The sequence below is a fragment of the Alligator mississippiensis genome, chromosome 2 (genome assembly GCF_030867095.1).
Source record: "Alligator mississippiensis isolate rAllMis1 chromosome 2, rAllMis1, whole genome shotgun sequence".
NCBI classification, from domain to species: Eukaryota; Metazoa; Chordata; order Crocodylia; family Alligatoridae; genus Alligator; species Alligator mississippiensis.
Genome location: NC_081825.1, coordinates 267,362,961 through 267,386,705, shown reverse-complemented (window position 1 = coordinate 267,386,705; position 23,745 = coordinate 267,362,961). Strand labels below are relative to the sequence as shown.

General features: G+C 42.5%; 1 non-coding gene across 1 annotated transcript; it reads left to right on the top strand.

Moving 5' to 3' along the window:
• Positions 1-6,723: 6,723 nt before the first annotated feature.
• LOC132248968 (U1 spliceosomal RNA) lies at positions 6,724-6,889 on the top strand. Its single transcript, XR_009460435.1, has one exon. It is a non-coding gene; the product is annotated as a U1 spliceosomal RNA (small nuclear RNA).
• Positions 6,890-23,745: the final 16,856 nt, after the last annotated feature.

Below are 23,745 nucleotides of genomic sequence, written 5' to 3'. Positions count from 1 at the left end.
GGATTTACACTGTTAAATGCTAAGGGAGAGTTTATTTTAGTTCAATTGATTGGGAGAGCTGTGGTTTCTGAGGAGGAAGGTCAGAGTTCTGTAAAAGTCACCTTGCTGCTTCCCTGGAATTTCAAAAGTCCAACAAATGAAGCAGAATGACAGCCCAAATGTTCTCTGAGTGGTTACAGAATTTAAATATATTTTGATCCATGCATTTAGATTAAGGCTGGATTTGAAACAACTTTCCCACTCTTCACTGGGAGGAACATATACTATTTTAAGGGTTTTCATGGAAAAATGAAGGAAAAGGTTACCTAGTATAGTAGGTCCATTGTTTAGGGTATTTATATTGGATGTAGGAAGCCTCAGAATTCTGCATGCTGCAGAATTTAGTTACAGCTTTGCCTCATTCAAAGCCAAGACTTAGCCCCTTTAGTTTTGCATATCTCCAGAGAATGCCTTAATCACTAGCCTATTGTGTATCATGGCACAGGGTTCTCTCAACCTCTCCTGTTTAGAACTCACGTCTTTCATTTAAACAAATAGCCATTGGGCCAGAGAAGTGAGAGGGGTAAGAAGGAAAGGCTAGGAACAGACTCTCCAGCTCAGTTGTCATGGCACTCATCTGACCGTGTGGGATGTTCTGGTTCAAGCTACTATTCCAATGAATAATAACAAAGTGAGAATGAAGGAATAAATACAAAGTGAAAGGGCTGCAACAGCTTCAGTGGAAATTTCCAACAAGCTTTAATTTAGATTACTGTTCCTGCTTCCTGACAGATCTAAAAAGCATGCATTTTCTAATGCCCTTATCTCAATTGCTAATCACATTTTAGATTAGGATAGCTGAACAAATTTTAAAGATCCTCATTTCCTTGTTGTTATTATTATTTGCATTACTGGCCATAAGAACACGAGTGAATTTGGGTCTAAGATGCAATATGAGATATTTGCCCAATCTCCTGCTGTGCCAAAGATTTTCCAAGGTTGGGGCAATCTAAATGCCCAGTTGTGCAGAATTTAAGGAGATTTAATTTAGCCAAAAAAAGTCTGTGCTCAGTCTAAGTTAGTTCACCTAAGGAGATGCACTAATTTAGGTAAAGATTGGGTTGATCTGATCTAGGAAAGTGTTAACCTGAACTCCTGAATCCCCTCACACATTCGAAGAACAGCATAGGAAAGCCCAGCTGCTCACCCTAGCCCCAGTGCTATGCTAATCCTGCCCCACTCCCTCTCCTGCAACCATCACTGGGCTATTTTTAGCCTGTGATACCTCCCTGTGATCTGACAACCTCCTCCTGCAGACTTACCAACCCCTCTCCCTACCCCCACCCACCAACCATCCCCAGTCCTGCCACCCTCCCCTCCATGGACCTGCTAGCCCCTTCTGCCCTGATCCCACCCATCCTTCCCCAAATCTAGTTACTAACATTGGGTTTCTGCAGTGGCTCCTGGAAGCAGCATCTGGCTGCATGCACTCCTTCCAGCAGCTTTCCCTGCTCCCAGTCTAGGTCTAGATGGCTTGAAGTATGCTTGTATGCACCCTATATAACTTTGAGCAAAACACAGTCCAAGATCCCCATGGTGGAATCCTGAATCCTGTATTAGGTACTTAGGTTCTATACACAGAGTTTGTAGAGAGTTAGAAACCTTGGAATAGGATCCAAAGCAGGGGCAGGCAAAGGATGGCCCATGGGCTGGATCTGGCTGGCAGTGGACTCCATTTCCCAGCAGCCTCTGCCCACATGGCAAGGGCCAGTTTCTATGGAGACCCCAGTAGCAGCTTCCCTGTGATAGCATAGGGCCACAGTTTCCATGGAGAAACCAGCAGCACTGGCAGAGCACATGGCAGGGTGGGGAGCTGCTTCAGGACCCATCTGGGATCTTGCAGTGGTGACAGCCTGGTCCAGAGCCAGGGCAGAGCTGTAATCTGCAGCCTGCATGATCTGGGCAGGGGTGTGCAGACAACAGATCATAGCTCTGCCTCAGCTCCTGAGTATGTTGCACTGCCTGCAAGGAGCTGGGGCAGAGCTGCAATCTGCTGCCTATGTGCCCCTGCCTGGAGCATGCAGGCTGCAGATTGTGGCTCTGCCCCAGCTCTGGACCACTTTGTCACTGCTGCAAGATCCCAGCCCAGACCCAGAGCAGCATCCTGCCCTTCCATACTCCCTGTCAGCACTGCTAGGGCCAGTCTCCATGAAAAATCCTGCCCTGCACAATCACAGCACACCAGCTGCTGGGGTCTCCATGGAAACTAGTCCTAGCCATGCAGGCAGGGGCTGCTGGGTAATGGAGTCCAGCTACTGGCTGGTTCTGCCATTTTGCCCAAAGTGATTTTGATCCAAAGCGACCAGCATGCTGAGCAGGAAGTAACACTGAGCTACTAAACCATAGGACACACTTGAGAAGAGGGAATGTCTAAAACTCCACCCTGCTCAAAGTTTATGTGCTTCTGTTAATTGTAGCCACAAAACCTGGTATCCTCTGCTGAGGATAGGTGTTTATGGCCATTCTTTAAAGGAGCGAGACCAATCCTTGAGAGAAAGAAAACCCATACATTTCTTATAAAAGTGTAGTGGTTAGAGTATTCACAAAGGAAATGGGAGACCTGAATTCACTTCACTCCTCAGCCTGAAGGGGATTCATGTTCACATCTTTTCCATCACATCTACCAATGTATATGCCATTCAAAAGGGGGAGCTGGACATCTCCATCCCTCCTGTTGAAGAAGTGCTACCAGACAGGAAAACATTTAAGGTTCACTGGGCTAGAAAGAGAGAGCAGAAGAGAAAATAATATGACTCTGGGCACATCTACACATTCATTATTGCACAGTGGTTACTGCACATTTAATGTAGTACTTATATAACCAGTGCTGGCCTTTTTAGTAATGCTACTGTGCAGCAGCTTAATAATACTGTTCAATAGTGTATTAGCACTGTTTGTGCTGTGATGTGCTACAGTGCAGTATTATTAGGCTACTGCGCAGTTAGTGTCTCATGCAGATGCACCCTCTGTGTCCCAGCGGTTAGGGCATTCATCTGAGAGGGGACACCTGAGCTCTGGTGCCCATTTCAAAACCTGTTTACTCTGCATTTGTTTTATTCTTTACATTTCTCTCACCTGAGAAATGGAAATAGATCTTTTGATTTCAAGCAGTTTCTACTAAATACCATTTCCAGCTCTCCATGCATTCGCTTACTGCTGCACAATGTTTGTATTAAAAATGATTCAGAAGAGTTTGCTGTTTCTGTTTTGCTAAAAAAAAAGAGTGTTGCATTGTTTACGTTAGGGAAATATGGTGTACGGTTCTGGTTGGTCTAAGGTTCTCTATAAGCTTATTTATATAACACACATATTTTAGGCCCGAATTGTTCTCTTTAGTGAAATTGTTTATTTTAATCCTTAATTTCTGAAGCTGGTTTCCCTCCAAGGTTTTGTTCTTGCATGTACAGAGTAGTAATAACAACACTCCATACTTTATATTTTTCAAATCTATGTATAAACATGAATCATGCCATCAGCACAAAATTAATAAATCCTTAAATGTAATTCATATCAAGTAGAAAAAAGAAGAGAGGACTCACCCAAGGTCACACAGTAAATCAGTAGCATAGTCAAAATTAGAAAATGAGGAACTGTGGCTTGTGATACTTGATCAATCTACTCATTCAAAATGCATCTCAGTGCTGATAATTACAAAAAAAAAAGCAAAATGAAAAAACCCCACAGAGAAAACAAACACATCACAAAACTGAAATGCATAAATTTACAAAGACCAATATATGATTCAGATTAAGCAATGGCAATTATAAGCACTGATGAATTTGGAAAGTTTTAGTTTATTTTGGATACGCATCAAAACATAGGTCATGTCTTTAAGCCCCCCTTTGTTTTTAACAATTCAAATATAAAGAGGTTCAGTTTTGCCCAGCTCTGTTGTTATCATCATCGTCATCGTCTTCTTTTTTGTTTTTGTTTTCAGGGTCTCAGATTAGTTTTAATTCAATTTTCACATTGGAGCAGCAGTCAGTGCAGGATGCATCAGAGGAACTGGAACAAATGTAAAGTCCTTGCAGCTTTTTTTCATATTGTTATCCAAGAAAGAAACAGTTCCCTACTTAACTGTGCAGAGGTCAGTACTGAGAAAGTAAGGATCTATTCACTCAAGAATTTGTTTGTCCTGTGCCAAACAAAGTCAACCATGTACACACAAAAAGAAGACAGTAAAGCTGGATTGCTTCACAGTTCCACACAAGCATAATGCCTAATTCTACCCCCATCCTGCACAGAAAGAAGGGGCAATGGGGAAACTCCAAGAGTAAGGGATCTTATACATGGGAAGAGGAATCCCCTATCTACTTTCAGTTCAAGAGTGAACCCCTATGCAGAAGTGTAACAGGACAGCACTTTGTACCCTGGGCTGCAGTGGCACATGGGGCAACAATGGCTACCAGGCTGCTGGCAGCTGTCTTGAGGCTGGCCAGCAGTTACAGCAGCTGCTATGTTTCTCCTCTCTTCCCAACCAAAGTGGGTGCCATGGGCTGCTGTTCTGGATGCTCCCTCCCCCGCTCCTGAGTTATGGTACTGGTGCTGTGCTTTATAGTGGGCACATCTACACATTCAATAATGTGCCATAGTTACTGCACATTTAATTTAGTACTTTCTTAGTGCAGTACTAACTGAATGTGCAGTAACTACATTTACTGCACAGTATCACTGGTGCACAATTTTTTGTGACAGTTACTGCACAGTAGCCCAATAACACTGTGCAGTAGCTTATTAGCACGGTTTTTCTCTGGCACGCTACTATGAAGTGTTATTAGGCTGCCATGCTGTAAGCAGTACTTCAGTGTAATGAGTTCAGTGCTATTGTAGGATGGTGTCTTGATCCTGAGATGATGGATTTATCTCCCTAGGACCCATATGACAGATGCCTAAGCCTCAAGGTAAAAAGGGAGTTCAGGCATTCTTCTGCAGCTAGCATTTCCTGAGGAGTTACCATATTTCCTTGAATATAAGATGACTCCCCCAAAATTAGAATCTATATAGAGAAAATGGATAAATCTGTTACAATTTCCCAGGTATAGAATCTAATTTTTGGTGGTTTGCCTTGTAGTTGTCCCCCTTCCATTGCTACAGCAGGGAAAATAAATCCGGGGGGTCAGGTGGCCCTTGCTGTCTGCCCCCCCAACTTCTTCCCCCTGCCCTACAGCTCCTCCCCCTCCCCTACACATGGAAGTGAAGGATACATTTGAAAACATTGACTTCAAAATAAATGCAGAGCTCAGTTGTTCAGGTCCATGTGGTATTACCATCGGCAAGTATCTTTCCTCCCAAACTCTTCAGCCTGGTTTTCAGATGCTCTCAAATCTATGGCAGGTTTTCTATTTGAGGCCCCAAGCCCAGAGGTCTTGGGGTTCAGATGCCTCTGAGTCTCACTTGCCCTTAGACAGTATGCCAATATGCCAAACAAGCAAGCTAGAGAGAAATCCCCCATCTCCATAAAATAGGCGTGTGCTGAGATCTTCCCACTGGGCGGGTATAGTAGACTCTTGTAGCGGGGCCTGTTCACAGTACATTGGACAGGTCTCCACTCTTCCACCATGCCATTCAAGGTGATCTGACCTCCATAGGAAAACCTCTTCATGGTATCTCTCCTGCCCAAACTATGTATAATATTAGTTCAAAGCCAAAAGGCTCATGATTTACCATGCAGTTCATTGGGCTAGGCCCCAACAGTGTCAATAGCATTTCAAGCAGTTGTGACTCCATAGCTCAGGATTGCTCAGTTTATGCATGTACTCCAGATACTCCCCACAAATGATCCATGTGCTAATTACACCCTCAACCATTCATGACTGGAACTGGGTGTTCTTGTCATGAATACTGGGATTTTCCAAAAATTTATGTGCAGATGATCAGGGATCTGGGTTTTCTGTTTCCTACAGAAAAAAACAGAGAAAAAGGAGGAAAAGGAGAGAAAAAGGCAGATTTCTAAAGAGCTCTCTACAGGCTGGCAGAGTTCCAGCTGCAAGGGGCTAAGGGGAGCAGGAGGAGGGTGGTCATGCAGGGGCACCATGTGCATATATATGGACCTTAGACCAGCCAGCTCTGGCAGGGCTGGGGGAGGGCAGGGAGCTGGGGGGGGGGGGGGGGAGCAAGGGGCACAAGCAGGGCTGGGTGACTGTGGAGGGGCATGAGGGGCACAGCAGGGTTGGGGAGCTGTGGCTTGGGAGTGAGGGGCCTGGGCCTGCCTTCTGTGAGCTAAGGGGGAAGGGGGATCTCTGATTTTCCATGATAAAAAACCTTAAATCAAATACCAAAATGTATACATGTTTTAAATGTATTTTATTATATTGATTGAGGCACTGGTAGGCTTCCAAATTGCTTTAAATTTGTAAATATACCAATATGACATTGTGTCCAATTGATATCTATATATATCTATATATATATCTATATATATATATATATATATATAGGTAGTGTGTGTGTGTGTGTATATATATATATATATAGGCAGTATATATATATACTGGCACTTCATTTTAATCATGTATTTTGGATTTTTTATCAGACAAACCAGGATCCCTGCAGAAGAGGTATCAGGGAAACATACTGGCTCCACCTGGAGGGTGGGTCCGCACTAATCATGAGACAGTCTGAGCATGTGCAATGGGCAGTACCATGTATTTTATTCAGATAGATTGCACTAATTTATCCTTGATGTAGGTTCCCATTACAGGGAGATACCACAATCATCCAGGTGGTTTTCCCAGGGTGAGGCTTGCCCCTTGAACTCTGGGCATGCTGACCGCTGTGATTTTCCCCAAATACAGGAAACCTGACTGCACAATTTTGTGGGAATGGGGCACTGCTTTCTTGCTTTCCCTTTAGCTTGCTCCCTGGCCTTTTGGCTAAGAGCAAGTGAGTCTCTGGGGCATCTGAACCCCAGGATACCTAGGTCCTGGACTTGCATGTAGGATGTCTGCCACAGGTCTGGGGAGTATTTGAAGCCCTAAACTGAGTCTGGAGAGGACAATACTTGCCTGGTGGTAGAGTCACATGTTCTTGAACAACTGAATTTTGCTCAGTCAAAACTTGGAACTTGACTATTGGGCTTTGCCCAGTAGAATTTGGAACTGATTTGGCCCTTGAAACAAACAAACTACATTGGTATTTTTGCCCAATATAGCTCATGTGTTTCATAGTTATGCTATATGTTGGCTGTATTTAATCAACTTCATAGCTGGTTTCCATTATTGAGCTCATGTTGTTTTTGGCAGCAATTTAATGGTAGACAATGTATTTAATGAGGTTTCCCTATCTGCAAATGTAAAATGAGGAGCTTAAAAGTTCATCTTGCATTTAAGTAAATATGATAAGTGACCTAGATCATCTTTAAGAAAGCCTCCTTATATACTGCATAAGAGACTTAAGTGCATAACACTGAATCTGGGTCACTCCCTCAGAATAAGGCACATACAGTTTGCAACATCTGTGTGAAAGCAACTACAAGGCTGATTTGTATCTGACCCAGAATCTGCTACTTTTGAGGGAAAGTGTCCTCTCATGGCCAATTGTGGATCTGGGTTTCTGCCACTGAGACAAACATATAAGTCTGTGTTTCCCTTCAGTTTCTTTAGGGTGAGGGCATTTGTGTAAAGTCTGAGATGGAGGCTAGGGATGATCCAAGAGATTCATATCATTATTGAGGTGCCAACATTTTCAAATTGATCTCAAGGCAAATGGATGTGATGCAAACTAGTAGATTCCTTAGACTTTTTGTGTCTTTGCTCATCTCAAACTACTTCTAAGGAATCTTTGAAATCTATGACTTGAAAGGTATTTGTCAACACAAATTTAATGAGAAAATAAAATGGAAATATGTTGTGATTTCTTTTTCATTATTCTGATATTTTTTCCTGTCATAGGGGACTGCAAGTTTCTACATGAAATACAATGAGGGATATTGCAGGCTGACAAGAGGGATAGACTAACTTATTGAATTTTACATTTTTACAGGTAGGAGCTAAAACAAATAAATAGCGTTCCTCATAAAAAAAAACCAAACAAACAGATTATAAAATAAAATGGAAAGGCAGTAAGGGAAGTGGATGCTTTTCATTTCAGTGGACCACTCAGCTTTGTAAAAAGGACACAGGAGGAAATGCAGCAGGGAGGATACTGCTCGGAGACCTATTTGCTTCATGATTAATGCTGGCTTCAGTTAAGATGCATGTGTGTATGGTGTGAGGAAGGAGGAGTCACACAAAGCCTAGGTAGGGTTAATTCTCTTGCTCCTTTACTATATGGAAGGGATTTATTTTTGGCCCATCCAGGAAGTTTGGTGTTGATTTCTAGTAAAGCAATCAACCAGTAATTGTTTAATAAACACCATTCTGAACCCCTTTTGTTTTGCAGTTGACTTTTTCCCTGAAAAATCAGCTGCTTCTGCAGGTATGTGTAATACATGATGCTCTTGGTATTCTCCAGTGTAGCGACAACTCATGCGGGATGACAGAGTTCTTTAATAAAGAGGGCAGGGTTGCGGGAGTGGAGATGTATATTTTCTACACTGACAAATTTTTCAAGGGTGGCGTGTTAATTTTAGTTTTCAATCCCATTCTCTTAGCAGAGATTCCCAGTCATGTGTCAAATAGCATAGCGACCATTTTGTGAGAAGTATTGCACTCCATCAGAAGCTAAGCCAAGGCTAACACCTGATATAGGTTTGCAAGCAGGAACCCCACAGAGGCCTTAAAAAATGAGACTGAGGTTTTCCCTTTGTAGCTATCCAGCTTCCCTGCTGTTGCTCTGCTCATTTTCCTTAGAATTGTCTTCAAAGTTAGGGCACCAATGGGAATGCAATAATAAAGGAAGGAGAGACAGATGTTTCTGTGAATGCTGCAAGTGCAGAACTGACCTGAAAATTCAAGATAATGTTTATAATGTCTTCCTTTGCTTTGTTTCCTCCACAAAATTCCACAGCAGGCCACTCAAGATCATTTGCAGGGTGGGAGACAGAACTGTTTGACTATACCACACAGTCTACTTGAGCCTTTATTCCAGTCCAAACTACTGTTTTGTATAACTACACTAATGCCCTTTTTTCTTACAATAATTAGCAACATTCCTTCAATAAGTATTTGTTTCCACTCATATTTGAACAGTAGCATTAATTTCCATATTCATCAATAAACATTTACTGTGCCAAACATTCATTGTGTCTCATTTGTTAGCTTTATTAATCTAATTATGAATCAGAAACCATGATCATGCAATTTAGGTGACCTATTGTATACTATGGAAAAGCATAACAAATAGTCAAAGGTAACAGTTCATGAGCAGCCCACAAGCTGAAAATTCTTTAACCGAACAGCGCAGTGGATATCTACATACAATCATAGCTATAATGAAGACAAGGAACTAAGGGAAATGTCTTCCTTGACATTTTACTATTTTGTTTATGTTTCCTCACTGCAGCTGCAAGACTAACGCACTTTCACTTTTGATCCCCCTGATTATTTAATATATTTGCGCCATTGGTATAACAAATTAGTGGAAAGCAGAATTTGATAATCAAATAGAGTCATAAGCTGCAGAGTACTTGAATCATTTTGTCTGAAAAATCTCACAAGTAAAATAAGCAGTGGTGATGAAATGTAGCTATTCTAAGGGAGCAGCTGTAGATGGTGTATCACCAAATCAGAAGCTTTGCTTTATTGGACACTGGAAAATTTAGCAGAGCAAAGGGAGCTATTTTCTCTATTGAAGAACAGAGAATATTTGAGTCACTTTGTCCATAAGTGGCACAGAATTTGTCCAATCAGTAGAACTATTTCTGGACAACAAATGTCTGGACGACATGCTTTAAAAAGATATCAGAAATGTAGATTTTAAAATGTATATTATGATAGTGCCTATAGGCCTATGGTTCTGTTGTGCTAGGTGCTATACAAATGCAGAAAACAGACAATTCCTGCATTAAAAAGCTTACACATGACAGATTATTAGAACTGAATATTGCTTACAAACTCTGTCCCTTGTGGAAGAAGAAGCTATTTCAGCCGTGGGACAATAGTGGCTACACTATTGATATAAACTAACCATGTATGGCTATATTTAGGCAGGAAATTAGAATAATGAGTTTAACTTGTCAAAGGAAGGACATTCAGCCATAGCCTTCTGGTAGGAACATTGAAGGACAAAAGTATTTTAGTTTTGAGATGGAGCTTGAACAGTTTATGAAAGGGATTATATAGTAAAGCTGCCTATGATAGCAGGGCACTTCATTTCATGTCCTAGAAAATCTCTTCAAGTCACATGTCCTGTGTTCCTATGCATCGAACATCTTGGAAATGGAAATGATGCAGCAATGTGGTTCTCAGACCCAAACTTTTCTTTCCTGCTCATCTGACATCCAAGTGTGTTGGTTCTTAGTTTCATTCCACAACAGAGGTTTCTATGTAGACAATTGTGACAGTTTCTTTTCTCATCATTCTTCACATTTGCTGGAGCACTCTCTTGCGGGGCTGGGGTTGGGAAGGAAAGAGGTTCCTGTTTTTGGTCCCTGCTGTCAGGACTCTATACATTTTACATTAGACAGGTATTGGTTATAAAAAACAATTAATTAATTAAAAATAAAACAAAAACTAGCATCAAGGACCTAAACTCAAGAATATCCTTTATTTTGGGGTATTCTTGTTTTCTGGTGATACAGAGCCCCTCCCCATCTTGCTTGCTGGCCTTTTGATCCCATGTATCTTGCACCATTACCTGCACAGTGGTGCAGCTTCAAGAGGAGAGAGAGAGGGTACCTTTTTCAGACTGGACATAACCTGTAGTTTAAAGTATTTCCTGAAAGTGGAAGAGGTGGGTTTGAGTAACTCGCAGGATGAAGAAGGACTACACCTGGAAAAAAGTGGGCCCTACCACTTCCATTTTTTGCAATACATATTGTGACAGGGAGTCATCTGAAGCACCTGTCAACCCCCTAGCTTGGGTCAACACTCCACTGTCCTTTAGTTTCTCGCCCACCACAACTTTGTTGATATTCTTATGGACAGAAGGAAATGCAGGCCCATGATCGTTCTTTTCTAGCTTGTTTTTAGGATTGACCTTTTTCTAGGGCTCCTTCTTCCCCCATACTCTGGTCTGATATGCACCTGAGATGTCTTGCAAATTAATGACCCTGTGACTTTCAAATTCCTTGTCACCTTTTGTTTGGGAATTCCTCTTAATTTGTTTTAGCCAAATATTGTTTACACACAAGCAGAGATGCAAATAAATGGAAATTAACACCCTGGTCCCCTCTAGAGACCTCCTTGGTGACTACCACCTCGCAATTCAGATTCAGTCCTTGCCTGACCTTCCTCAGTGGATCTTCCTCTCAGTCTAGGCCACGCTCTTGGCCTATTTGGTACTATTTCAAAGTCACTCTCAAAGGGATGGCTACTCTTAATCAATTATTCTCCTCTATATTCGACTGGGTACAAGGGCAATGGAGTTCCTGCACCAAAGTCCTTGCCTTGAGCGACTAACAGTCTCTCAGGATCCTCAGAGCAACAACCTGTGCTCCAAGTGTTCAATTAATTCAGGTTTCTGCCTTCTAAGTCAAACATAAATTCTTCCCTCAAGGCTTTTCAGGTGCAGTCTATGTACTGCTCAAGTACTGCTAACCTCCAAGCTGTGCCCCATGTACTCTGTATTTAACTTCCCCAATTCATCCTCTGGGCCTCACTTGGTTTTATTAAGAGACTGATTAAGATCAGACTGCAAGCAGGTTCTCACCCTAACCCCACCACAAACCAGTTTTTCTTTGCTTTTTTCCCCCTGGGGTCACCCCTTAGCACCCTGGAGTCAGAGTTAGATCACTGTGCTCCTCTTACTGCCCAGTCAGCATCCTTGCTTGTGTGCATCCCTCTAGTAGACATAGACACAGGCTGTATCTCCTGACTGAGGTTCACTACTCTGTGTATCCCCACCTAGTCTACACGTCTGTGCAAACCCCAGGTGAGTACCCTGGATTTCCCCTTCCCCAAAGGATAGTCCTTTTCCTATTGTAAAGGTTGGCACTCCTCAAACCCCTCTCTCCGGGGGATCACTTTTACTACTGGTTAGTGAAGTGATTCCAACAGGCGGCGCTCCTCACACTCATTTCTGCTCCTGGCAAATAAATTTTTCCGGGTTCTCAGGAAGCAGTCAAGCCACGCTTCTGCAGGGTCCAGGGTAAGATCCCCTGTTTTGTCTCTTTTCAGGCATAGTCCTAGCCCAGAACTCCCATGGGCTCCTTTTCTTGGATGCCTGCAAATCCTAGGGCCTTCTGGATTTTGTCCCTTCCCAGCTGAGTTGGGAGATAACAGCTTTAACTCTTTTGCCTCTGGGTTAAGCTTGTCTGCAGAGGCAAGTGTAGCAGGGCCAGGACTCAGCTCCCTGGTGTGTGTGTGTGTGTGTGTGTGTGTGTGTGTGCGTGTGTGCGTGTGTGTGTGCGCGCGCGCGCATAAACGTATAATATACTCTAGGATACTGGGTTCTGCATGTGTATGTGTGTATATGTATATATAATATTGAGTGGATATATATATTCTGACAGAAGAAGAATTAATATAACTACTGTATTGTTTCTGGCCAGGTATACCCTTATAAAACACAAAGGTGCTGTAAACTAGCCCAACTCCCAATAAACTAGCCCCTCTCTCAATATTACCTCCCACAGCATCAGCTGAAAAGCCCTGTCAAAAATATGAGGGGAAGAAAAGCATACCAGGGCTCTTTTCAAACTTTGTACAAAGTTTAAAATCTGGAGAGAGGGTACAAAATAATATCTCTCCATGTAAATTCTAGTATCTCACCCATCAGCTTCAGATAGACTTTGTTCAACTTACACAGACAAGTAGTGGGATAGAAACATAAATTCAAGGATGAATGCATTTCAATGGTTCCACACTAGGAAACAGGTGAAGGTCGGATTGAGGTTAGCTAAAGCACCACACTGTAACCATAACCGTTTTCTAGTGTATAAACCATTGAATTTCCTGATGCAGAACCCAGTATCCTATGGGAACAGGCCTTAAGTTACCACACAAATCTCCTCGCCCTGTTTCTAGCTTAAAGTCTGTTTCCTTCGTTTTGGAAAGGATGGAGCTATTTAAAGGTCATAAGAATAAGAAAAGCTTTCCTCTCAAGCCTTTTTAAAAAATTGGAATTAATTCAAACTATTGCTTTTGTAAGTCATTTTTCCACTTTTGAGTTTCACTTGAGTTGGGCACCAGAAATAATAAGGAAAAGTGCTTTTCAGTGTTTTCATCTAGAAGTAGAAATGGCAGACAACTTATAATATTTCTCTTTTTATGGAATTCACAGTCCAATTTGGCTGATTCAAGAGGCATGGGTTGTTTTAATACAATTTTATTCTGCATTGGATGGGAAAAATATTTAAGGCTGATCAATATTAGAGAAGTCAAGCTTTTCCAACCACTTCAACAGTGACTTCTGCTTGAGGCTCTGTAATTATTAATGAATGAAGGCCCCCTCAGAAAAGTTCCAAGGGCTTGATTTTCACTCTCAATTCTAAGTGATATTAGTAGGATCTATAGTATACCACATCCCTTGAGCTCAACCCACCCACCTACTTCTGCTCACAGGTACCCCAAACAAAAATGTTCAGCAAAGTCATTCTAAGGGCATTGCCTTGTGGCCATTCTTGAGACCTTGATATTATAGACTCCCATGAACTGTTTAGCACCATGATGTCAGTCAGAATAGTGCTTAATATCTTCCTGGATCAGAGTGTTATTGATGAAAGTAAATAGTACTACTCAAAGTTTAAAGACTGATGAAATGATGCAGGGTGGAGAGGCAAAGCAGTGCTGTGTCAATGGCAGATGCAGTCTCAATTCTCCATCTAGTTCTTTAATCACTCAGACCATACTTCAGCTCCTTCTCTGTGTGAATTAATTTAGGCCAGAGATGGAGCATGCAGCTGAACCAGCAACCACAGTACATTCCCTCACCCCATGGTAAAACTCATGCAACTCAATGTTTGCAATTAAATGGCTCTCTTCATCTTTAATAACTTTCCCTTGTCCTTAATTGTTTTTGATCAGCATGTTCTTCCCAAGCACATGAGTCAGTTCCATCTAGGAAGAGAAGGGTTTGTCTCTGGCATCAACAACTTTGTGACTAGCACAAAAAATGACTTGCTAATTATGAATGATTTGCCTTCTGATCCCAGGGTGATAGAGGAATAATTTTGATAAAGAATTCAGAGGCAGATATCATCAAGTGATTTCACTCCAGATTAATTTCCCTTAGTAAAAGTGCAAAATAGTTGCTGTCTGAGCATGGACCTGCATTTTATCTGTCCCATTCAGCCTGGGAAAGAAGACCATCTTTTTGCTAGCCATTTTAATTCACTCAGTGCAATTTAATTATGTTGCCATGCAAAACCACCTGTGACCTTCATTCCGGTAATGAAATTCCACCTCTCCCCCTGAAACACAAACCCCTCAGAGCAGAGGACTGTGTATTTCTGGAAGGCACTGGGATATAAGGTCTGTGACACTTGCAACAGAAAGAATCTGTTCATTCTGTCTCTCTCTCCAGACTGCTAGCGGACAGTGGCCACCTTTTTTGTCTTGTAAATGTATAGCAGTATTGTGTAGAAGCAGAAAAATGCTAAGTATGGCTTCTGGAAAGCATCAGGAAAATTACATATCTTGTTTGTTGTTTAGATACTTGAAACATAATAAGAAAAAAATAAATATTACCTTTTCTTTTTCAAAAAGAAAGAAAATTAGGAAAGGATGAGGTGAATTTAGATACCCCTTGCATTTTTTTTTCTTGCACAGAACTGTTCCTGTTTGATATTGGGAATTAAAGGAAACTTTTATGATCAGTGAAATAAGTCTCTGCTTTGTTTTTGCATATCACTATCTGTGCTAACTGCTAACTGAGGTCAATGGACTAAGTTCTGGGTTAACCAATAAAGGTATTTCTAAGTGGCCTCTGTGGGCAGTGAAGGTGATGGATCCAAATATCAGATTCTTTTTTACCTCAGAGTCAAAATGGCCTCCCAAGTGCCCGACCTTCCTTCTGTCATCATCACTGTAAACAGAGTAGCTGAAATAAATATTTTGTTATTTAGTGAAAAAGGGACTTGAAAAATAGAATTTTCTTTCTTGCTGAAAATATCAAGATTTCACGTTTATTTCCATGATGGAAAAACAGCCAAAAATTTTGCATTGTTTAAAATGAAAATTACCAAGTTTCAAAGTTAAAAAAAATCACTATTTTCCTTTTTGACATTTTAACAAAATGAAATATCTCCCATTTGATTAACTTGCCCAGAATATTAGAAAAAGATGAACTTCATCATTTTCCTTTGTTAAAACTAAATAAGGATTTTACTTTTCTTATTTTTTTTTAATTTCAACTGTACAAAGTCATCATTAGGGTACAGAAAGCATAAGGCAAGTGCGGGATAGTCATATCTGGATGAATGAGAAGGTATATATAACATTTAAAAAATGTTAAAGGGAATGCCCTGAGTATGCAGCTCATTACAGATGCATACACATGTACTAAGTTGACTTAGAATAAGGTGACTTAATTTAATCGACTTAAGCTGAGCCATATTGGAGCATACACACGTACGCTTTCTTAATATGGTGGCCGCCATCTTGTAAGCTAAATCGATTTAACTAATATGACTCAAGGTAATACACCTTGGAGGTGTATTATCTTGTTTCACATTTAAATCAACATTCTTCTACATACTCTGACTCTGTATGCTCTGAAAGTTAAGTTGAATTAAAAATGTTAACTTAAAAAAATAGTATGTGTGTATGCACTGTACAATACTGGACCCTCTGACTGATTCAGATTCCTAGACATTTAAAATCAGAGCATCCAAAACATGCTAACTTAATGCTATTCTTATTCTCTGAATACCCAACTGTTATTTATTTAAAATTTTCCTTCCCTTATTTTTAAAACACAACATTAACAAGTCTATAATGCATTTGTGAAAACCTGGGCTCAGGATCATATCTGTTGAACTTCATAGTCTGGGGTCTGAATAGTCTAGGGTCTGACATTACAATTTATACCACCTTTTTATTATGTTGTATCACAGACTTCAATAAATGCTTGTTTTTTTATCAAATAATACATTGGTAAATGTGTGGACATGCTTTTTTGTGCAGTGATATTGTATCTACCTTTTTTCTTTGACAGCACATTTGTACTTTATTGAAGGGGAAGAAACAGCATCTGGAGAAGACAGATCTGATAGAGGAAAATGTCTGGCATAAATACTGTGCCACTTGGAATGTCACAGACGCTGCTGTTAAAAAAGTGGTAAACCTGCTTTCCCAAAGGATGGGGCTTGCTGGGAATGGGTTTTCTGCTAAGCCATTGACCCTAAGGGCCTTGTGTGCAGTTCAGAGTAATGTGTAACATGTTGATGGGTGTTAATGCAGACTGAAGTTCGAAGCAGTTGCACTTCAGGCCAGCTTCCCCCTTGCTCCTGACTACTTATAGCTGCCCGGCTGTCCATCCCAGGACAGCAGGCAGAGAAGGGTTGACCCATCTGCTCAGCCGCAGCTGCTGGTTTGCTGCTCTTTTCTGGCCTGAGCTCGCTCAGAGAGTAGTGGTGATGGCTGGGCAGGTCAGTTAACCCTTCCCTGCTTGCTCCCTTGAGACAGACAGTGCAGGCACTGTCTGTGGGGGGAGGGGGGAGGAAAGGGGAGGGGCAGTGAGCTGGGATCTGGGATGCTGACGAGGGAGGAGGCAGTGAGCCCAATTGGGGCCACCTTGGGAGGGGGTAGGTGGGCATCTACACTAAGGTGTTGCCTAGAATGACTGTACCTTAGTCATTCCAACATGGAGCTGTATAGCAGAGATCAGAGATAATCCTGCCCTGGAGTGGCTTAACTTTGAGCTCCATAATGAGTACTTAAAACCAGTTTCAGGTGTTAATGTGTGGAGAATCCAGATGTTAAGAACTTGACAAGCCACTCAAAATTACCTTACAGCAAGGCCCTGAGGAAGCTGGATGACCAAACATTAAAATGAAATATCTCATGTATGTGGACAGATGAAATGAAAATTGGTCAGTCTTGTTATTTATCTGTGTTAGAATAATGCTTAAGGTCCTCAGTTAGGGAGCAGGGCCCATTCTGTAGAAACACAGGAAAAAAAAACAGCCCTTCAGTTCAAGTCCAAGATGAAAGATAAAAACTGAATGCAACAAAACAGCATGAGATAATAGATACAATCATAGGTCATAAAATGGTGAAAACCAAAAGAAAATCACTTACATCTCTGGAACAGGGCAATTTATATTCCTTTCCTACTCTCCCATGAAGTTCTGAATGGCCACAACATATAAAAAATGGCCACAGATGATTTTGTTAAATCATCCCTAGGCTAGAATATAGCACCTGTGGAACAGCACACATACATGCCATGAAAAGAGGCAAAATGAAATGCTGTAAGCAAGTGAAACTACTAAGAGGATTTAATAAGACAAAATGCACATACCTTCACTGAAATTTGGGCAGCTTACTAGAGATGACATCTCTATTCTTGTGGGTATAGAATTTCCTCTTATTGCCACAGTGGTATGGCTGTGGTAGTACAATACAATGCTTCAAGAATTTTTGTAGCCGAAGAATTGGTCTATGGTAAGGGTATTAAAAATTCTACATAGCTAAATAACACCATGGCAATTTAGATTTCAATAGAGGGAATTTAAAATGGTAATGAATATTCGAAGAGTTCAGTAAGAAGAAGTCTTAGGCCTTTCTGTATCATATTTTCCTATTGTGATATAAATAATCCTTTAATTATCCCACCTATGAAATATGCATATATTAATTAAGCAAAAGATTACAGCTCAATGTATATGCTATTTTTTTTCTTGATAAGCAAGACTATTGGTTGAGGCTGAATTCTATGGGAAATAATTAATAGTCTTAGAATCCACTTACAACAAAAAAGTCAGTTGAGGCAGAAGGAGCATAATGACTCATAAAGGTGATGTATTGTAGCATTCATCATGAAAAGTAATGCTGCAGTTAGCCAGAGGGTCAGCTGTTTTGGTGGAAGGGAATGTAGGGAAAAGCAATAGGTGCAGGAGGTTAACATTAGAGGCAAAAGTTTAACAATGTAGCACTTTTCAAACTGAAAGTTCTCCAAAGGTTCTACAAACAGAAAATGCATGAATGCATATGCCATCCACCCAACTCTGAGATGCAGCCAGCTCTAGGATGAAACAAAACACATACTGTACCAGCAATGGAGATGGATCAGTTCCTTGTAATGACTAGTATTATTTCTGACTGGAAAATTGTTGTTGTTTTTTTTTAAAGGAAAACAGTAATTAGCAAATAATATATAATGAATAGAAACTCAGAAATATGCTTGCTTACAAATAAATGTCCTTGTTTGAATGAAGATATGAGTATTTTTACAAAGACCCCATATTCCCCAAACAAACATTTGATTAAAATTCTGTTCAGGATAGCGTTGGAGAAAGAAGGACTCATAGCATGAATCAGACGTTTGGAATGTGATCAAGTCCTCACAATCCATGATTTGCAGCCATTGCTAACAAGCAAAAACATACAATTGTATTCTTCTTTCTTCTCTTCTCTTCTCAGGTGGAAGGGACAGGCCACTGGTTGTGGTCCTTGACTTGGACCCACGGAGCCTGCAGAGCCTTCACTTTGACACAGGACTGCTGGCTGGAGCACTGGTGGCCGCACTCCTGCATGTGTTCTGCCATGGCCACATAGATACAGGTGCTGGTCCTTGTCACCCAGACAAAGTGACGCTGGACTCCTATGTCACCCCAAATAGTGGTTAGGTCTGCCATCTCCTCCTTGGTCCAGTTTGGCCCCCAAGCTGCTGTCTCTGCTGTTGGAAAGCCCAACATGGCAGCTGCTGCCAGGGGCCTTGGAGGGTCAAGCCAGGGATCTGAGTGCTGGTGTCAGGTGGTGGTATATGCCTGCTGCCATGGGGCACGGTGCTTGGGAGGCAGGCTGTGCCCAGCAGGAGTTCTCTGGGGTCAGAGTCAGGGTCTAGGGGACTGCAGAGCCCAGCACATGCCTGCAACCACTGATCATGGGGCAGGCAGCTGCTGGCAGGGTCCCCGGGGGTCCACAGACCAGCATCAGGCAGCCAAAGAGCTGCCCCTGCTACATAGCTGCAGAAACTGCCAGCCATGTTGAAGAGCAGGAAAAGGAGAGGGCAGGCACACCACAATAAAGCAGAGAACCCCGCGGACCACTTCAGGCACCCACCCACATTCTCAAACACACACCGAGGGTTGTTAAGCCTCTATACCCTACCAACCTCCCCACTGGATTTCAGGAACACCAAAGAGTTAAATCCCTCTGGAAATTGGCCTACTGCCTGGCCCAAACCAGAGGTGCAAAATACCAAGCAAAACCCCACGGGAATGTAAAGTGTAACAAGTAACTTTGGAGTCCTAGTGGACTCCAAGTTGAACATGAGCCGGCAGTGTGACGAAGCCATCAGAAAAGCCAATGGCACTTTATCATGCATCAGCAGATGCATGACGAATAGGTCCAGGGAGGTGATACTTCCCCTCTGTAGGGCGTTGGTCAGACCGCAGTTGGAGTACTGCGTGCAATTCTGGGCGCCACACTTCAAGAAGGATGCGGATAACCTGGAGAGGGTACAGCGAAGGGCAACTCGTATGGTCAAGGGCCTGCAGACCAAGCCCTACGAGGAGAGACTAGAGAAACTGGACCTTTTCAGCCTCCGCAAGAGAAGGTTGAGAGGCGACCTTGTGGCTGCCTATAAGTTCATCACGGGGGCACAGAAGGGAATTGGTGAGGATTTATTCACCAAGGCGCCCCCGGGGGTTACAAGAAACAATGGCCACAAGCTAGCAGAGAGCAGATTTAGACTGGACGTTAGGAAGAACTTCTTCACAGTTCGAGTGGCCAGGGTCTGGAACGGGCTCCCAAGGGAGGTGGTGCTCTCCCCTACCCTGGGGGGTCTTCAAGAGGAGGTTAGACGAGTATCTAGCTGGGGTCATCTAGACCCAGCACTCTTTCCTGCTTATGCAGGGAGTCGGACTTGATGATCTATTGAGGTCCCTTCCGACCCTAACATCTAACATCTATGAATCTATGAATCTATATTAAGACAAGAACCAACAAAACCAAGCAGCAGTATACAGGCACAGTATACAGTACTATGAATGGTTACACTATAGAACAGCTAAGAACCCAATGCCAGCCTGTCACCCTCGGTGGCCGACTATCACCCCAGAGAGCTGACTGGCAGGGCACGCCTGATCTGCAGCCTCACCCCCTGAGGATTTCTATGCTGCTCCCTCACACGCAGGTGGGTACCGAGCACCTCAGAAAGGGGTAGGTGACACTTTACCCGACCAACGCGACACGCAGAAGCAGTTGAGTGGCCGGCAAGTGTTCAGGTGATCGGGGCCCTCCTGTCATTGCTCCCAAACACTGTCCCACACACACTGTTCTCACTCACTCTAGTCAATAAACGATGGGTTCTACAAACACAAGTACTTGAATACTAAATCAGTTGCACACGCACACACACCAAGCAAAAGAGGGAGACAGAGCAGGTCTCAGCAAGCTCTAACGCCAATGATGACCCCAAAAGCTGTGCTGGCCCCTACACTGGATAGGCTTTATAATGTCCGAACCACACCACCTGTCAATCATGTGCAGATCTGATCATTACTCTCTCAATCAATGCCAATCAAGTCAATCACAGCTAGGACCATACAAATCAAACTACTCCAACAACCCATAATAACTCATTAACATAATGGTCCTAACTGCCGCAGTTCCCCTGGCTACCAAACAAACAACTAGATACTGGTCAAACAACTCACTGAACATGCTCAGCTTTGCGAACTGGGTCATGACATCACTGATGCAAGAGCATTTAAAAAATGGACCCACCTGAACAGAATGGGAAGGGCTGCCTGGCAGAGAGACAGAGTTTGTCCCAGAGGGGACACTGTAGGCTCTGAGGGCAAGTGAAGCTGTTTTGGAAGCAGCCCTGTTGGAAGTGGGAAGGGTGGCATAACCCCAACAAAGTTTTGAAATAGAGCCGTTAGCAAAAACCCCAGAAGGGCCCTGAGCTGGGATTGGCTGAGAGGCTTGGATAAAAAGGGGGAGCAGTTTTCCTGCGGGGGAGAACAAGAAAGGGAGAGAGGGGCTGAGGGCCAGGCTGGAGACCGGATCCAAAGTCTCAACACAGGGGTCCCTTGGAGAGCCCCTGGGAGTGCCCTGCTGAAGCTGCAGCAGAGGCTGAAACGGGAGTAATATAGTATCCAGTGTGATACAGTATCCAGTTCTTCTCTCCGGCCCCCCGGAGGCTGCAGTGGCAGGATCAGGCAGGGACTGCTTGTGTGGAGACTTCAAGTCTGCGCAGACCTGACTGCAGCCGGTGTGGCTGGGTGAGCACAGCAGAGCCATGGGGGGGGGGGGGGAGTGCCAGAGTCTGCCCTAGTTTCCCTGATGGGTGAGGGCCCCGGGGCAAGCAAAGTCCAAGGAGGGGCTGCGTTTGTCAGGGCTGTGAGGCTGTGTGGGACAGGAGGGCTGCTACAGCTTGCAGCCCAGACACTGCTCCCAGCAGAGCCGGGGAAGGGGGTCAAAGGCAGGGGAAGTCTGTCTTGCAGGGACTGCAGGGGAGTCTTCGCTTGCTTCCCAGAGGCCACTTGGTGCCCGGAGACTCCAGGAGCATGGAGACAGACACCAGCACCAGGGAGTGACCACAGACCACGTGCAGGGACACAGACAGTCCCACTCCCTGAGATACCCCACCAGGGGCAGTGCACACAAGGTCCCTAGTACACCGTGTGCAAGTGAGAGACTGTGTAAATAAGTTCTTGAGGGTTTATTAGTCAGTTGCAACCTCTCATCATCCTACGCATGCGTAACAATGCCAGGACTCCACTGTCTACAACGTGGCTCAGCACCAAGCAGGAGGCTGGCCCCCACTGGTGCAGCTGACCAGGTGCAGTTTGTTCCTGACATGAGTGACAAGGTGCATTTATTTAGTGCTCTGTTTTCTAGTACCTGTATCTATCAATACTAGCAAACAGCACATTAGACTAATCTAATGTGCAATAATCACCACACACATGCAGACTGTGACACTTTACTGCGCATTAGATTAGCTGGATGCACAGTAAAGCACACGTGTAGCTGCACCCAGTGTGTCAGATCTTCAGCTGATATAAATAATGTTAGCTAAGACAATTAACTCCAGATGAGCAATACACCAATAGCTTTTGTAGTATAAAAACTCTGTCTCTTCTTTTTCTAGGACCTTTTCATTATATCTTATGCTTCTATCCCCCTGAACCTCTGTCCTTAAGTTTTGTCACTTCCGTTTGTACTTTTCATTGTCCATTTGAAAATCCCATTTTCCTTGAACCAAGCTCCTTTCTTTTGCTTCCTGGTCATCCAACCTCACCACTGCTGCATTTGCCTCTTTATCTTTACTTGCAATATCTCCTGCAAGGAAATGCTTGTTCAAGGACTCTATAGCACCAATTCTAAGATAGGTTTTGTAGTTGGCAACAGTACATCAAAGGGAAATGTGTGAGGCACTGTCACTCTGCCAACCAATCAAGTAGTTTCCTACCCTTGATTATGAAATATTGCTAAAGCCTTGATTAGTTTCCATTATTAGTGCCGCTGGTCTTACAAAGGTCTGAAATTTGCTCACTTTAGTTTTCTCATCCTTGTTTATTATCTCTAAGGTTTTTTGACATCATCTTCCATTTAACTACTGGAACCAAGTCATTCTATACAACCTTTGGAGATACTTGTTAGCTACCAGTCCAGAGGGAGGAAGAGAGAGACAAGTTTAAAAATGCATATGTTGTCCTTACTGTGCCATAACAAGATTGGCATGGTACCAGTGATATTTGAATCACTCTCTTAGGAAGACTAACATAGTTCAACCAGCTGCACACAAATTGCATTGAAAATGGATACTTTGCAAATTCTCCCCCCAAATGAAAGTTTAAATTACAAAAAGCCGTCTGACCAGTTATCTCTTACTAAAGTGCTTTACAATTTGCATATAAACTTCATTTCTTTTTCTAATTACACCGAGTAAAATGCATTCATTTTCTTTTTGATTACAAGCTGGTCTTGCCAAACACCTGTGACTGCTACAAATTCTAATTTGTTATTTATTTACTTCAAAGCAATCTTATTATCTAAATGATTCAAAGCATCAAAGGCCTTAATTATTGATAGTCAATTCGATAGGGTTATGCTTTCCATGTCCTTGGGCTGAAGGTGCCTCTCTTCCTTCTTATCCTCAAGTACATACTTGGCTGAGCAAAAGGACATATAATTCTGCTATTAAGTGTATTGGAAATCACATTCCTGCTTAATTGCATCTAGAGTTTAACAATATCAAAGAGCAAGATTGACAGCTTCAATGTGCTAGCTAATGGATTTTTTTACCTTTGTTTCTGTGTCAGTGATCAAAAGAAATATCGTATGTACAGTACATATGAATTCTGAAAGTTTGATTCTGAACTCACACAAGTATTACATAGACATTGCTCCATTTACTTCAGTAGTGGTACTCCTGAGTTACACTATTGATTCAAGTCCTATCTGAATGACATACATGTATTAGTCCTAATACTTATTTACATGGAGGACACCTTTTCACCATTTTTTATCTGTAAAAATACCTTGACAT